General features: G+C 35.8%; 1 protein-coding gene across 1 annotated transcript in view; it reads left to right on the top strand.

Moving 5' to 3' along the window:
* Window positions 1–3,212: 3,212 nt before the first annotated feature.
* gli3 (GLI family zinc finger 3) overlaps window positions 3,213–15,894 on the top strand; it is a 153,065-nt gene continuing 140,383 nt past the window's right edge. Inside the window, exon 1 of the mRNA XM_051098052.1 lies at window positions 3,213–3,542. The gene's annotated coding sequence lies outside the window, so the exon portion shown is untranslated. The remainder of the gene's footprint in view (window positions 3,543–15,894) is intronic.

Raw genomic sequence — 15,894 nt, 5'->3', positions numbered from 1 at the left:
TAGCTGAAGTGGATACAGTTTTGCGTTTATTATTTTTGACAGCCTCAAAATAATCTCACAAATATCCCTTTCTGATTTTGGGGCAGGGTGAGGGGCAGAGTGCGCACCCCTTATCAGCACAACACACTATTAGATTATACTCACAGACACCAGAAACCTCCAGCAGTGAGACAGAAAGATCCCAATATTGTGAGAAGTGTAGAAATGGAGATACAAAAAATCTCCACCAGCTGCAGCAGAAGAATGCATCTTTGCCACTTGTGCTGGCTGTTTTAGGTTGTAGAAGCGCAGCACCTTTTCCTTTTTAGCTTTTGAGCATACAGTGGATTAGTTCTCAACATTATCTCCCTCCCAGTGTATGATGCATGATATTGGTATACGATGCACAAATTATTGCAAGTTATATATGAAGAGTTCAGATGCAAAAGCTTCTAAGTCCATCTGACATTTTTCTTTAAAATAAGCATTTTTATCAGGCAACTTTTTAAAAACTTTTTCTCTGTCATGTGGTGCATGCAGAAACACTCCAGAAAATAAAAATACTGGAAATGATATCATAGAGTTGACTTCTGCAGACAGGTATGACGTTTTTTGGGATTTTTTTGCTAATCCAACATGAATACAAGAATACACTGGTATATATTTGGTATAAAACTTGTCTTTTGAGAGGTTTGATTTTAAAAAGTTTTTTCCTTTATCATGGACAATTATGTCATTGACCTTTAATTGTTCGAAAAGCTGCTTTGTTTGCCAGATTCATACATAAAAGTGTGCGTAATCTTCAAAAGTGAATCACCATGTGTTTTTGCCATACACTGCATGGTAAAATGACTTTTATTGTATGTACATAGGTCTCAGGGCATGCACCATGTCAATGTGAGTCAGTAGTCATGAATCCTTGTTTAATTGGGTGAGATCAGGGGCTCAATGGGGGCCAAGGAGGGACCTGTACCCGTTTCTTTCTCCTCAAGAACCGCTTTGGCACCACTGCTGCTTTTGATGTGTGCTTTGGCTCTTCGAGGCCGACTTTGGAATATGTTCTTGGGAGACCAACGGTTACTTGCCTTCAGGCAAAATCTCAATCCCCAGGATCCGGCTCCTCTTTGATGGAATACTTTCGGGAGCAGCTAACCACCCCCAATCCCTGCTTTGACTTACCCCTCCTCTCGTTCCTCCTCTCCTCTGTGGACCGTCTCTCTCTCATCCATCTCTCTCAGAGAGATTCACAAAGAGAACTGACTGACTGCCTACATGTCTATATCAGTTTCTGCATCCACTTCAGCAGAATGGATGATAGCGAGTTAACAAAAACGAAAGATGTATCATGTGTTATCCATGTCCGGAACTTTCAGACTGATTTCAGCCATCTGTTTTTAAATATGTGAACTGGTATTTAATTAAATAAAAAACACTTTGGCACAGAAAAGATTATTCATAATTTGTCAGTTTCAATGAATTACGAATGCACCAAATCCCTTAATGTACCCAAATACATAAATGAACACACATGAATGTTGCTTTTGTAGTTGACATATATAAATGTTAGATGTTATGTGTAATGGATGATCTTGGTCAGAGGGTTTTGCTTGGCTTGTTTTTTTTTTTTTTTTCTTACATTTACCCCCCTTTTTGGTAACTCTAAATCTGCAGCTGCTGTGTACATTGGTTAACTGGTTGTTTTGAGTTATATTGGTTTTCTTTGAATTTATGCATGGATCTGGTCACAGAAGGTGAAAATCTAAAAATACCCACAACACAGGTACACTAAATTTCAGTATGATAAATCTATTACATGCATACAACATAGCAAGCATTTTTTTTTCCACTCTAACAGGCTTAAATTGCTGTGAATACATATGAGAACAGCATGCTTTATGGTAAATGAAATTTGATCACCAACATAATGCACAACCATTGTCTCAGTGGGTTTTTCTTCCTGACAGACACATAAGTAGTATGTATGGCATAAAATGAACTCTACTTGACTTCACTTGTCGGCCACACGCGCAGTCAGATCCTGCTTAAGAGATTAGAGAGTGATTTTCAACTGTGAAAAAATCAGTTAGTGCCCCATTGATTGATGGTGAGCCCAGAAGGTATTTTTTAACATCCTTATTTCCCTGTATATTGATTATGTATATTGATTAGGAATAACCCTACAGGAGCACAGTTCTCCTTTCGATGTTTATGTTAAGGTCTCACTTTGAGGTATATTCCCCACAGACAGACCTCTCTACTGTAAAAGCTTGTCATTTTATTTCTCATTCCAGGATAATGCTATTGAAATAATGCAATAAGATTAAACTGGAGTTATAGAGGGAGTGAAATTTATTTAAACACAGACACATTTGTTTGCCTATTACATTCCAACAGCTTATGTTAATTGCTTAATGCTTTATTCATATATTGAAATGAACGTTTTAAGTTAATTTTGTTTATCAGTTGATACCTTTTTATTTATTTATTCAGTCATTTATTTATTTATTTGGTAGTTTCAGAACAATCTGAAACAAGCTTTCTACACACTTTTACTTTGTAGTTTTAATGTTTTCTTCTCCCAAGTTCATGTTTTCCCAAAGTTCATTACCATATCTAACTTACTTAATGCATTGACAGCCTTTAGAGAATGAATTTGTTCATATTAAGGATCACCACAAAGTGATGCACCCAAAGACTGTTCTTATGGCATGTTTGCTTGGTAAAACTTAATTAGGGTCAATCTATATTAAATACTGGCAGAAACTAAAACAAGTTTTTTTTTTTCCTTTTGGTTTCGTTTTTAGTGTAAATTTTTTTTTCTTTCTCCCAGACTTAATTGTAACATTTAGGTTAAAATCTTTTTTTTTTTTAAACAACTTCTCTTTTTGAGTAGCTGCTGTGTCTAAAGCTCCGGAAATTCCTTTTGAATGTTTGATTGGTATCACTTTGCATTACACTGTCAGTGCTATATTAAAATCTATTATATAGTAGAACAACAACAAAACACTTATAAGTTACTAATGTATTAACACATAAGCACATGTATGCACACTGTAGCCTGTTGTAAAGTGACCATTTCGTTTTTCCTCATCAAATATGACTGCACCGCGTAGGAAGGAGCGCTGGGATAAGGCAAGGAGAGAGGGAGGGAAAAGGGGGCAGAAGGAAAAAAAGAGGGGAGGTAGTGTGTCTGCTCTCCGAAAGGGAGGAGTCAGGCACAGGGAAAGGGCAGCTGGAACTCCACACTTCAAATCTTCTTTGCCCGAGAAACTCTGCATTACAGTCTTTACCGTGATAAATATTTAAGAGTTTCACAAGTCGCTGTACTTTTGTGTTTAGGCTTTAGGTATGTAGGCAAAGACTGGGCGCTACTCACGTGCTGGGCTGCCCCTGCCAAGCACACTTAGGACAAAAAGAGAAGACGAGGGAAAAAAGAAAGTCCGCAGAGCAGTTTTGGAGTTTAAAAGTGAAGAAGCTAAGAGTCTCTGTCTGCAACTAGCATCTGCACGCGAGCGAGAAGAAAGTCTGTGAGGAGTGGACAGAAAAGTTTCACAAGTGAACGAGTAAGTGCAAGAAATGTGCAGTTTTTCTGAGCCGCTTTGCTTCCATGAAAGTTTTGAAAACAGAAAAAGAGGGGGGAAGAGTCGTGTAAAACGTGCAAACGTTGCATGAAATCAACAGGATAAGCGCATTAAAAGAGCGTTTATTGACAGCGTTAGAGTGAGTTTTCTGTTTCATAGCAAGTTCGGCTGAGCCGTTTCGCAAACTTTGGGCTCTTATTGTCAAACTCGTGGCCCCTTTTGGTCTGTTAAAATGTTTTGAAAGTGTCCCAATGTTTTATGCTTTATACACTGATAAGTATCTGTTAATAACAAGACCCATTACAATGCAGCGGTTTTCAGTGCACTGTCTCCTTGCGACAGTTCAAATATTTCAAAATGCTTGTGTTTTTCTTGGAATAGTCCAGCAGTAAAATTGAGAGTCCTTATTGCAATGTTTTCCCTCAGCATAATTTCAAGATCTTTAAGAAGTCTATGAAATCTTAGGCATAGACAGTAAAACGACAGGATGTTTGTCGTATCTTTGTGTGTGTGTGTGTGTGTGTGTGTGTGTGTTCCAAAAAACAAAACAAAACAAAAACAAAAACAAACAAAAAAGCAAAAAAAACAAAACAAAACAAAAACAACAACAACAAAAAAATCAAAACAAAACAACAAAAAACAAACAAACAAAAACATATTAGATAAAATGTCTAACAGACGCAGCAAACATTTTGTAACAATCATGCGCGATGGTAATAGGAAAGATATTTTATCTGTTTAGGTAAAGTAGGTGTACTTAAAATAGTTAAGGTCAGAAAACTCAAGACTGACAGTCATTTGCAGTATTAATTTCGCAAGTAAAAAAGTTATAGCCTGCAGTGATACTGTAAACTCTTTGCACTTTTTCGCACACTTTGTATTCAATCACTGCTTAAGAAAAATGTTAATATCGCGTAGAAATGATTGTGATAATAGATGAAAACAAACATTTTATGATAATGACGGAAACATTTTAACAGTGTAATTATTATGAATTGTCGGCTCTCCATGAGGGGGGAAAATGCTAGATTAATAGCCTAAATGAAATAATTGCGTCTGGCTCTGTTTATTATTATTATTATTATTATAGCCTAATGCTTATTAACAAATTGTGGAAATGCTAATCATTTACCGTTTCAACGTGGTGTAATATTATTGTGTCACAGCACTTGTGTAGATAAGCTATTTGCTTTAAACTTTTCCAAACTTTTCACACACCGAAGCCCAGAAAAAACTCTCAGTTTGTAGCTTGGCGACTAGGATTCAGAACAACTATGTCCCGCCAAACCTCTCCTGACACCTGCGCGCGAATGACTGACTACATAGAATCTCATATTTAAATTCAAAATTCACATTTCAGTTAAATGTTTTAGATTATGTTTTCCCCCACCAAGTTTGTACTGATTAACCGTAATAAACTTATATGACAGGCATATTGTTTTGTAGAGCTTATTGTGATGTTAGGCATTTTAATTGTAATTTATTATAATAAGACACATTAATTATACGATCAGTAAAATTAAACGGGGCCTGCTCGTTCAGCTTATAATATTGTCGCCTATTTTTGAAGTTTGCTTTTCTTTTCTTTCTTTTTTTTTTCTTTTTTCTTTTTATGTCTTTCCTTGTTGGATTTGCTTTTTGCTTGCATTTTACGCATTTCCCAGTGAATTATCTATATTGAAATCTGTATTATACGAACCCAGGGCTTAATTCAGCGCACATTAAATGCTAAATGTCAGGTGTGTAAAATTATACAGTTCAATACAATACAATACAATACAATACAATTAAATGCAATTAATAATTGGTTATATTATATTCTTTGTAATATATCGGTTTTTATCCTGTGACCTATGAATTTGCATGCCATGTGTCAATACAGGAATAAATGTTCCAATAAAAGAAATATATGTCATACAATCTCTCAAATTTACCAGTAGGCCATAACAGAGATTTATGCCTTTTTTCTTCCTCTAGTTAATGTTGTTATGAAATAAGCATTCATTTGAGCTCTTAAATTTGTGCTCTATGATGATAAAGTGTTCTCTGATAACACAGACCTCAGTGTGATTAGAAGAAATTCCACAGCATGACTTTTTGAATCAGCGTTTATCTTTCGTTTCTATCTTGCCTTTTGGGAACAAATTTGTACATTGTTGGTTTTGCTTTAAAAAGGACATTAAATTGTTTAAGAAGTAAGTGGTGTTCTAGATGTTCTAAATTGAGCTTTGCAAGTAATCTGAATTTAAATGCTTTTGGTTACATTTGCTCAGCATGCAGAACATACTTTATCAAATTTGTTTTATGTTTATAACATCATCAAAAAAATAATTCCATAAATTCCTTAAGTGAAATGCTCATTTGCAATGCTTTGATCAAACAGGTGTAATTTTGTGAAAAACACTCACTGCATCATGAAATGTCCACTGTCGCTTATGAGTGGACCAGAAAAAAAAAAAAAAAAAGGAGTTCATGTATTACTTTCACTTCAGAGTCACTCATCAAAGGGGACTTTATCACACCTCAGATATGCGTGGCTGCATTGGAGAACAGAACTGAAGTTTAGCAGGTCACTATTGCCAACGTCCCCTTTTCTCTCCCGCCATACTGAGCATGCTATGTTACCAGCTAAAATTAACAAGTGGAGATGACACGCGATTATCCTCAATGTCATCCCACCCCCTCCTTCCACCCACCCTACGTGCATAAAACCCCTCAGATTAGGCCTGCCATTGGAAAGGAATGCCCGTACCCTTCACCTTCAGGGTGCTTTAGCATCCTAAAGAAGTTCTACCTGTCTTTAAGTGCATGTGGGAATAAGATGACTAACAGATGCTAATGTGAGTTTGAATAGTGCTGTGCTTATAACCAATAAGGAACACATAATTGAGAAATTTGTGTGTCTCTGCGAAGCCAATTGCAGGTTGCGATCCTAAAAGTCTCTGTGGAGCTTTTAATCATGTGGTGATTTGTGCTGCAGTGGTCAAGAATGTTTTTGCAAATCTGATGTCTCAGAAGCCAGGGTACACCAATTGCTTTTAGAGTAGAGTGATTTGTTATTATAGATCTGTAGTGACTAATAGGCTTTTTGCACATAATGCTATTTTATCAAGAATCAGACTCCCAGATCTGTTGTCAGAATGTTATTATTATTATTATTATTTTATTTATTTATTTATTTATATTTTTAAATATCCAGTGTATTTGGCCATGTTTAGCATTTTTGACTCTAACAAGCAGCCCCTGATCGAAAATTGCCCTAAAACATATGTTGTGTGGGGGTGCTCTGCTTCCACTCACCTCTGTCAACAAGTCAGGACTTCCAACTGAAACCTCTTACTTTGATAATTCTCAACTTTGATATGTTCGACATCAAATGAAAAGGACACAAAGAGTGAGAAAGAGGAAAGGGAAACAAGTGAAAGTGAGTAATTGAGAAAAAGAAGCAATGCCGTGTCACATGAGAAGTTGAGTGTTCGTCAAAAGTGTTTGTCTATGTTTGTTTTCCAGCGGAGGGGGTCTCTAGCTTTGTAGGGGGCTTGCTCTCAAGCTCTTTCTCTCCTTTTCTTTCACCCCCTTCTAATCCCCAAGACCAGTCATCCCTTCAGGGCATACCTCAGATCTGCCTCTATGTCAGGACGACCCCTTCCTTCTCTTCTTTCTGTTGCCTTTTCTTTCTTTCTTTCTTTTTGCTTTATCTGCTTTTACATTTTATCTTCAACTTTTCTTTTCCTTTTTCATTCTTTAAATATACAGTGGCTCCAAACAATATATGGACATGTTTGGACACTTATGCCACGCTTGGCTGACAAAATATCACACCAAGACTTTTCTCAGAAGTTTTTTGTACTTATTTTTAATAAACGGGTCCCAACCATTTTTATCACCATAAAGTTATTTCTCCTTAAGTTCACACTGAGTGTAGTTCACATCACATTATAGTTTTGTTTAAAAAAAAATTCATGTTGTGTTGTTCATTCTCTGTTTTTTTGCTATTAATTTTGATTTGTGTTTGCCCCTTCCACTGGTGGTACTCCACAACAGTAACTTGTGAGTAAACCAGTTCATTCACACACAGCCTGCAGGCAGTCACAGGAAATGAGCAGATTTGTACCAAAGTATAAGAGTGACAGTTTGTTTTCACTGGCAGGGCTGGCTGCTGGAAACTCAAAATTTATCTGCCAATTAGCCCAGTCATTTACCTTTTTTAGAGAACTATTAGAGGTAAAAAAAAATGTTTTATTTCACCAGAAAAAAAAAAGTGTTTACAAGAAGTTATAGAGAAGACATTAACTGCACGTCATGATAGTCCTCTAACTCTAAGCTAGTATGTTTGCAAACCAGCATAAACCGATATGAGCTACCATGGAAATTCACACTGGTCTTTTCAGGCAGGGTGCTCTTCACTTAGATGTATGTGAGTCATTGTTAACACTAACGTTTTATTTTTTCTCAAGTACGTGGCTGAAAATTGCACACATTGTGTGTTAGGTCTGTAAACCTGTGTGTGAAGTGTGGCAACAAGAGAACTAAGTACTTCCCCATTTGGTGGCAGGGTCTGTTAAGGGCTTGTGACAGAATGGTTGTGTGTGAATTTGTGTGTTGTTATACAGGTATGTTGGCTTTGATGTGAGGAATTTCAAACAAATGTGAAAACGCTGCAAATGCACACATAGAGGGGACAGATAACCTGCTCCCTTCATGTGATTGATGTCTCTTGTCTTTTATGCTGCTGGTCACGGGCATCTATTAGAACCAGGAGAAAGTCGAGTAAGAAGAACTGAGGTTCTCTAACATTCTATAAAAGCCAAGTTTTTAACTGAACTTTTTTATTCTGTCCATATTTTAGAATATGCTAAAGGATACAGTTAAAATTTTAAGCAGGTCATAAACAAACAAACAACAAATAAGAAATAAATAAGATACAATGTAATGAAAACTGTTTTTTTTTTTTAACAAATTTATAAAAATGTAAAGATACACTATTATACTATAAACTATATACTTTATACACTATAAAAGATACATCAAGAATCAAGCAAATAATTAATAAAAATACAATGAAAAAAATATGAAGATTTTTACACATTCTTTCACATAAAAAGAAGTTAATTTAAACTATTTAACTAAAGTATATAGTATATAATTTAAACTAAAGTACAGAGTTAAGATAACATTTGATAAATAAATACAATTAAATAAATAATTAAATTAAGAAATAAAATATTAAAGGCAAAATAACATCATCCATGTTTTAATCATCCACATTTTAGTGACTGAACATTTAACCCCAAGGTAAGGGAAACAAGGTCAGGGGAATAGCTGGATATCAGATTAATACGTAAAAAATACTGGGGGATGTGTTCTCTCTAAATCCCCAAGTATAACTCCTCTCCTGTTTGCCTGTTCTTCTCATTGTGTTTTGCCCTCTTCTCTATCCCCTCTGAGTACTTTAAAAGTAAATGTCAAAGCCCTTGCCTCCCTGGTCTCTGAGATAAATAGTGTCCCCATTTACAAAAACAAAAGAGAAGACTCAACTATATGAGCAAATTTCAGGCATGCCTGAAAGACTACCCCATTGTCATCACAGCATCTAAAGACTAATCGCTTTTTCTCATGCAAAGTGTGCTGGTTTTAAGGACCCGGGTATAGATGAAGTGAGAGGGAGAAGGAGAGAGAGAGGGGAGAGGTGTGTAAGGGGGTGAGGTGGAGGGGGGCTTTGTTTTAACAATACTCCACAGGGAGCTTTGAAGGGAAGGCAGGGGCTATTGGAGGGGTCCCTCTCCCGCTGAACAAAGACCAGCTCCTTCCAAGCAAAGATAAAGGGAGGGGGCGGAGGTAAAAGTTTTACAGACTAGTTCCCTCAAGGAGATTTTAGAGTGGAGGGGAGAAAAAGGGGTGTAGAGAAGGGAGTCTTTGGAGTCCTCCGTTGTTTATAAGGATAGTGTGTTACCACAGATTCCCAATATGATACAAACTAGGGTTGGATGATATGACAATGTGCAGAAGTGTCAACCAGATGAAATTTAGTTTTTCTGTTTATAATATGGCTACTTTATTTACCATATGTGAGTGAAACAAAACAAAACCAAACAAAACAAAACAAAACAATGTAATATGACAATACAGTGCACAACATGTTCCCAAACAAGTTCAGCTGTTTGTTTGTTTGTTTTAGTTTAGTTGTTTACGGTAGCCAGGCAACATTGGATGTTTTTGTTAATATAATGCAAGTGTTGTGCAGTTGCACATATATTGGATATTTTACAATGACCTTGGATGTGGCTTAACCAATCAGCATTAAGAGTTGGTATTATTCATTTTTTAATAGTAATTTTGTTTTGAATATTATTATAAATAATATTTGGTTTGTGTCCCTCAACAAAATAGTCACTTTTTTTAATTGGCTGAAATGTATCTATATATCGCCATCTATTTGTTTGTTTGTTTATATTTTAATTCACTGGATCCCAATTTAATTCACTGTGTGTGTGTGTATAAGTAATAGTAAGATTAGATTTTGCTCATCCTGCCTTCCTCTAATAGAGGACAACATTCAGAGAGAAACAGCAGGATAAATGTGCACATGAGCAGCAGAAAAGCTCTTGCCATATCATTTGAGAAAGCTGTTTTTATAAAGAGGTCTCAGCAAGCTTGGGAAATACATCTTTATTTGTAGGAGGACAAGGTTAGACTTTTCTATGGAATTTATTATTCAGTCACACTCACAGCCACAGGTACACACGTACACACAGTCCTCTTTAGGTCGCTGGCTGCTCTTGGCGGACAGCAAGCGTGCCATGTGCCGTCGTAAAGGCTCTTCCAGCAGCCGTGGTTTAGAGCGAAAGGTTCCATTTGTCAAAGGTGCTCGAGAGTGCTCCCCCTCTCATGCTGCCCCGCAGTTTGGCGGCTACTTGCCGAAGTCATTGTCTAAGAAAAGGCAGGACATTACTCACTGCTCAGGGAGAAAAAGACTTGGGGCCCTGGGCACCCGGAGTGAACGGGTTTATGAATGGGGAGTTGGGTTTGCATACTGTGAGTTAGTTACTGTGACAATAGAGTGCTTTAGACGTGGACTTGACTGGACTGATGTTCACCATATGAGGAACAGAAAGAGAGGAAAACATAAAGTGGTTGGGACAGATGTGTGGTAGGGAATATTAGCACACTGGGTGTGCCATGTTGTGCATGATAATTCTAAAATGTCTAAAAATGCGTGTTCGGATGCTGGTCTTTTGTATGTGGGTAGCTGAGATGTAATACTTTTTGGAAGTTGACGTGCTGCATTAGGACATGGTAAACGTAATGTAAAACATTTTATTATTATTATTATTATTTTTATTTTATTTTGAAGTTTTTTTCTAATCATAATCTAATCATAAATTCTTAATAATTATATTAATAAATATACTACTACTACTACTACTACTGCTGCTAATATTCCTTATATTTCTTTTTATAATAGATATGTGTATTTAAGTATACAATATTTATTAAGAAATAACATAAAAAAACATAAAAAAAATCTATCTATATACATATATGTATGTACATAAATGATTAATTTATTTAACAAATATTTAAATATATTTTAATGTAATCTATTTTAATAAAAATCATTTTATTTTTTATTTTTTTTATTTTGTTTTAAGGGTTAGTGTATGTTCACCATATACTTTTTTCCACAGGAGACTCGTGATGTGGATGCTAGGAGATGTTTTTTTTGGTGAGAAGAAAAATAATGCAAAGAAGACAGTAAAGCCGATGAAACGTGAGAAGAGGGGAAGGAAAGTGTCAAAAGAGAGAAAGTTTGGAAGACTGCAGAAAAGAGCAAAAAAAGGAAAAGAGAGTGGTGAAACATGGAGGGAGTTAGACAGAGAAAGAGTTGAGCTGAAGTGTTTTTTTTCCTCTCAGAGCTCAGTGTGTAAGCTTGCGTCTACCTCCCAAAGCTGCTTTCACAAAGAGATTTACAAGACAGGTTTCTGCCGCCCTGCATTTCAAGTGTGTGTCTGTGTATGTATGTCTGCCCACTTGTGTGAGTTATTGCATGCATATAAAGTGCATGCAAGCAGAACACTGCAGATTTTCATGTGAACGTTTCAGATTGGACTATATTTCAGTATGTGTGCTGACATTTAGGTATGACAGTAATTTTAGTTTTACATGAGCAACGTGATACCTGGCACAGGCCTACTGACATACTTTTAATAGATGTGAATATGTCCTCTCAGGCTTAAAAAACCCTCAGATGCCAGGAAATGTGTGTGTGTACCGTGCATCATGTCTCGGCTTGTGTGTCGGCACTGTATTCCGGGGTTCTTCCACATACAAAGGGGGCTACTTAGCTTTTAGAATTATTTATGTTGTTTGGCTTTTTGTGCAACAGTCTTAAGCACTTGTCTCCTCCTATTAGACTGAATGACTCTACTGAACCCAGCTGAAATCTCTCCAACTCATCCAACTGAAATTCCTCTCTGATGCTTGGAGCATCACAACCTTCTGAGAAGACAGACGTTTCACAGACTATATAATGTCTTGCAGATTCACATATTTGCAGCCCCTTGCTAATCAAGCAAGGTTTTGCTAATAAATGCTCGTAAATCAAAATGATAATTGAAGGTTTGATGTGGTTCACACATCCCAAATAAACATTTTTTTAATGGCTATTGGTGAGCCTGTTTTTAAATATGTTGTGTAACTGCAATTACCCTTTTAAAGAAACATTTTGGGTTTAGTACAAGTTGTGAGCGTGTGTGTGTGTGTGTGTGTGTGTGTGTCAGCATCAGGGCTGTGCTGTTGAATAATTTACGAAAAAGTGCATTCATTTTACAAAAAAAAAAAAATAGTATAACATTATATATATAAAATAAAAATACATTTTAGACAAGTGAAAAAAAAAACTATTCAAAATAAAAATGCATAATCACAATAAACAAATCAGTGTATTCCTTTAGACAACAGATCCATCTGGGGAGGAAGCACAGGCCTAAATGGCAGATAAAATTTGCCTGCTGGTTAAAAGCTAGGCATCCCTGGAAGTGGCAGATGTTAATGACGTGGTTATTGGGAGTGTGTTTATATGATTATAGAGTGAGAGGTCAAGATGAAAGTCGAGCAGGAGTGATTTGTCTTCTTGCGCAGCGAAAGGAGATCAATGCAAAGTGCCTCTTGCCCACTCAACAAGCCATGTAAACTCATTAACTTCCTGAGACCTGTCCCTGTTTTTACATACACACACACAAACAAGGCAGATCAGTGAAATTACTTGTGTAAGATTAGGTTAATGTGTTAATGAGTGTGACTGGGTGTTTGTGTTTCTTTAACTTGATTGTGTCGAAGTGTGTGTGGAGACATTGGTTTGTATATGCGTGTGTGTAAGAGATAGTCTGGATTAATGGGTTTCTATTATTTCATAAATGTTTTGCACACCTGTCTATGATTCATTTAGTAATCTGTGATTTTTGGATGGCTGGAATGTCCATGATAACTCAGACATGTCCAAAAGCGAATGTTCGGGTGTTAGTGTTTGCTTTTTATTTGTGCGTAAAAGTAAAAAATAAACATTCTTCAATGGTTCTTTACTCAATTGTAGGTTCTTTTCTTATCAAGAAACATTTTTTATGAGGTTCTTGAATTGTTTTATGGTTCTTCACTGATAAAAAAAAAGTTTCAGTGTAACATTTTAGGTTTTTTGAATGGCCATTTTTTGTTTCTGGGTTCTTCAGAATCACATGGATTTATGAATTAATCTGAATTAAAGTTATTTGTTAAGAATAAGAAGACCCTCCATCAGACTGAATAACATTTCTTTTTTACAGTCTAAGATCCATTGTGGTTTGTCACGCAATTTATTGGTTAAATGCAAAGGCTGTGGCTTAGTAACATTACAACTGGAGTATACTGTAGATACAGTACAGTATGTTTCTGATTCTTTTGAACATATGTGTGTGAGAACTAATATAGTGGTTTGGATGACCACAATGACAATGATGATGATAATGAAGATAAGGTGTTGATATGGAGAACACAGGTGAAGTAAGATGCAGTTCCTGCCTCCTTGCTGCTGCTCATGTCTTTCTGTGTACCTGCAGATGGAAGATGTTTCTGAGTGTGTGTGGGAAGATCTGTTAGAAGTTCCCAGAATTTTCCCTCTGCCTCCCCAGTAGGTTTGTCCCACATCTTAGTTTCCCTCCTTCTGGCAGATTCTACAACTTTATTTGCCTCTGATTTACAGAGGAATATACACTCAGTCAGTCAGTCATTCACTCACACACACACACACACACACAGTACATGCAGGCATACAGGCTTTCCTCCTCTTGCAGATTGCTTGCAGAAACAACTTTTACATGCGCGAACATTTGCAATCCTGTAAAGCTGTGTTTTCTTTTTTTTTACATTGTAAAAAAGAAATGTACATGTTACTGCCATCTGTATTATAACGTTAACCCTGTTGGACTTCATTTATGTGAATCAAACAGATTAATCAATTAAAAAATATTCAGCTATTCATAGGATGGGTTTCATTCATACTGGATGAAAGAGGGCGCCCTCATGCAGAAAATCCACATATGCGTCAAAGAGATAACACTGATGACGTTCCAGCCAGGAAATCTCTAATATGGATAAGGGCATCGCTATTGCTGTAACTGAATAAAAACAAGATAGAAAGTTAAACATTTTGAATGATGAAATGTAAGGACAATAAACACTCGACAGCAGTAATATATGGTTCATCTGTGTTCTTCAAGCCATCTTGGGTATTTGGATAATGATTAAGTATATACGCCATTTCTAATCGACATACAGTATAGAATATATTGTCTGCCTCATTCTATGATAAGAAGCCACATAAGAACCCAAAAGAAGTTATTTCAAACACTCGATTGATGCTGTAAAGTAAAAATAAGTTATAATGTTCTCTTTTGTTGGACAACAAGTTTAGAAAGGCTTATCATTGCACTTCATAATAAGGGAAGATGTTCTGCAAGTGCTGCTTTTTCAAATATAAAAGGGGAGGTGTTTTCTCATCTCAGCACGTGAAATCACAGGCACACACACAGCAAATTTTTAGAGAAATAAAACAAAAGGAAATTATTTAAATGCAAAACTGAAAAATTGCAATTCACAAGCAGGTATTGAACCGTGGATGTCGTACCGAACGGTTCAATATTATATTGAGTATTGTGACATCCCTAATATATATATATATATATATATATATATGTATATATCAAGTATATATATATATATATATATATATATATACACAAATGCGTTATATGTAAACATACGTACTGATGCTTAGTTTGAACATCAGATCGTCTTGACCCTGCCTAAATGACTGTTATGTAATTGGGTGATTATTGTTAAATTGGTGTATAAGAAAAGTGAAAAAGATTAAATTAGGGCTGTCAAATGATTAATCACAATTAATCGCATACAAATAAAAGTTTGAGTTTGCCTAATATATGTGTGTGTACTGTGTGTAATTATGATGTATATATAAATACACAAAAATTAATGTATATATTTAAAAGAAATATGTTATTAATGTACAAAATATTTTTATTTTTATATAATATAAATTATATAAAAATGATAATAAATACATATTAATTGTAAATATTTCTTAAATATATACATAAATGTGTTTGTATTTATATATACTTAATAATTACACACAGTACACACACATAATGGCAAACTCAAACATTTATTTTGTATGCGATTAATCGCAATTAATCGCTTGACAGCCCTAGATTAAATATAATGTTTCATTTTTGTTACATGTAACATTTTGAATCTGCAGTACTTGGCAACAATGGCAAGCATGCTTAATATATTACATGTAATTTTCTTAAAATATATATATAAAAAAATATGTAGATATAGTTTTAAGCTGTATCCTTCAGCTCTAATTTTGAACAATATATTTTGGCCATCCTGGAATTGTGTTCTTTTTCTCTCTAACCTCTCATCCCATCATCCCAGAACTTCAATATATTTATCTGGTCTGCTTTTCAGAGGTTTGTCATCCTACTTTTGCTTTCTTCTGCTCTTCTGCTCACTTCTGCACCCCTTTTTTTTCAGCAATAGAGCACTGTGCTGCAGGATGACTTCATCTAGTCTAAATTCGGGGTTGTAATAAGCTGTAAATGACGAGGCTGCTGGGGTCTGTGTAAGAATTAATAAGAACTAATAGAGCATGCCTGTGGGGACAGCAGCCTGTCTTTAAGTAAACATTATGACTTCTCCAGGGGAGCTGTTGGCAGTGGGGAGCTGCTAAGAGACTGGGCTCTGGCTTGATGAATCATGAAGCTGTGGGATAGAT

This window comes from Labeo rohita, chromosome 24 (genome assembly GCF_022985175.1).
Source record: "Labeo rohita strain BAU-BD-2019 chromosome 24, IGBB_LRoh.1.0, whole genome shotgun sequence".
Classification (NCBI taxonomy): domain Eukaryota; kingdom Metazoa; phylum Chordata; class Actinopteri; order Cypriniformes; family Cyprinidae; genus Labeo; species Labeo rohita.
The sequence above is the reverse complement of the archived record's forward strand: the minus strand, read 5'-3'. Positions and strand labels throughout refer to the sequence as shown.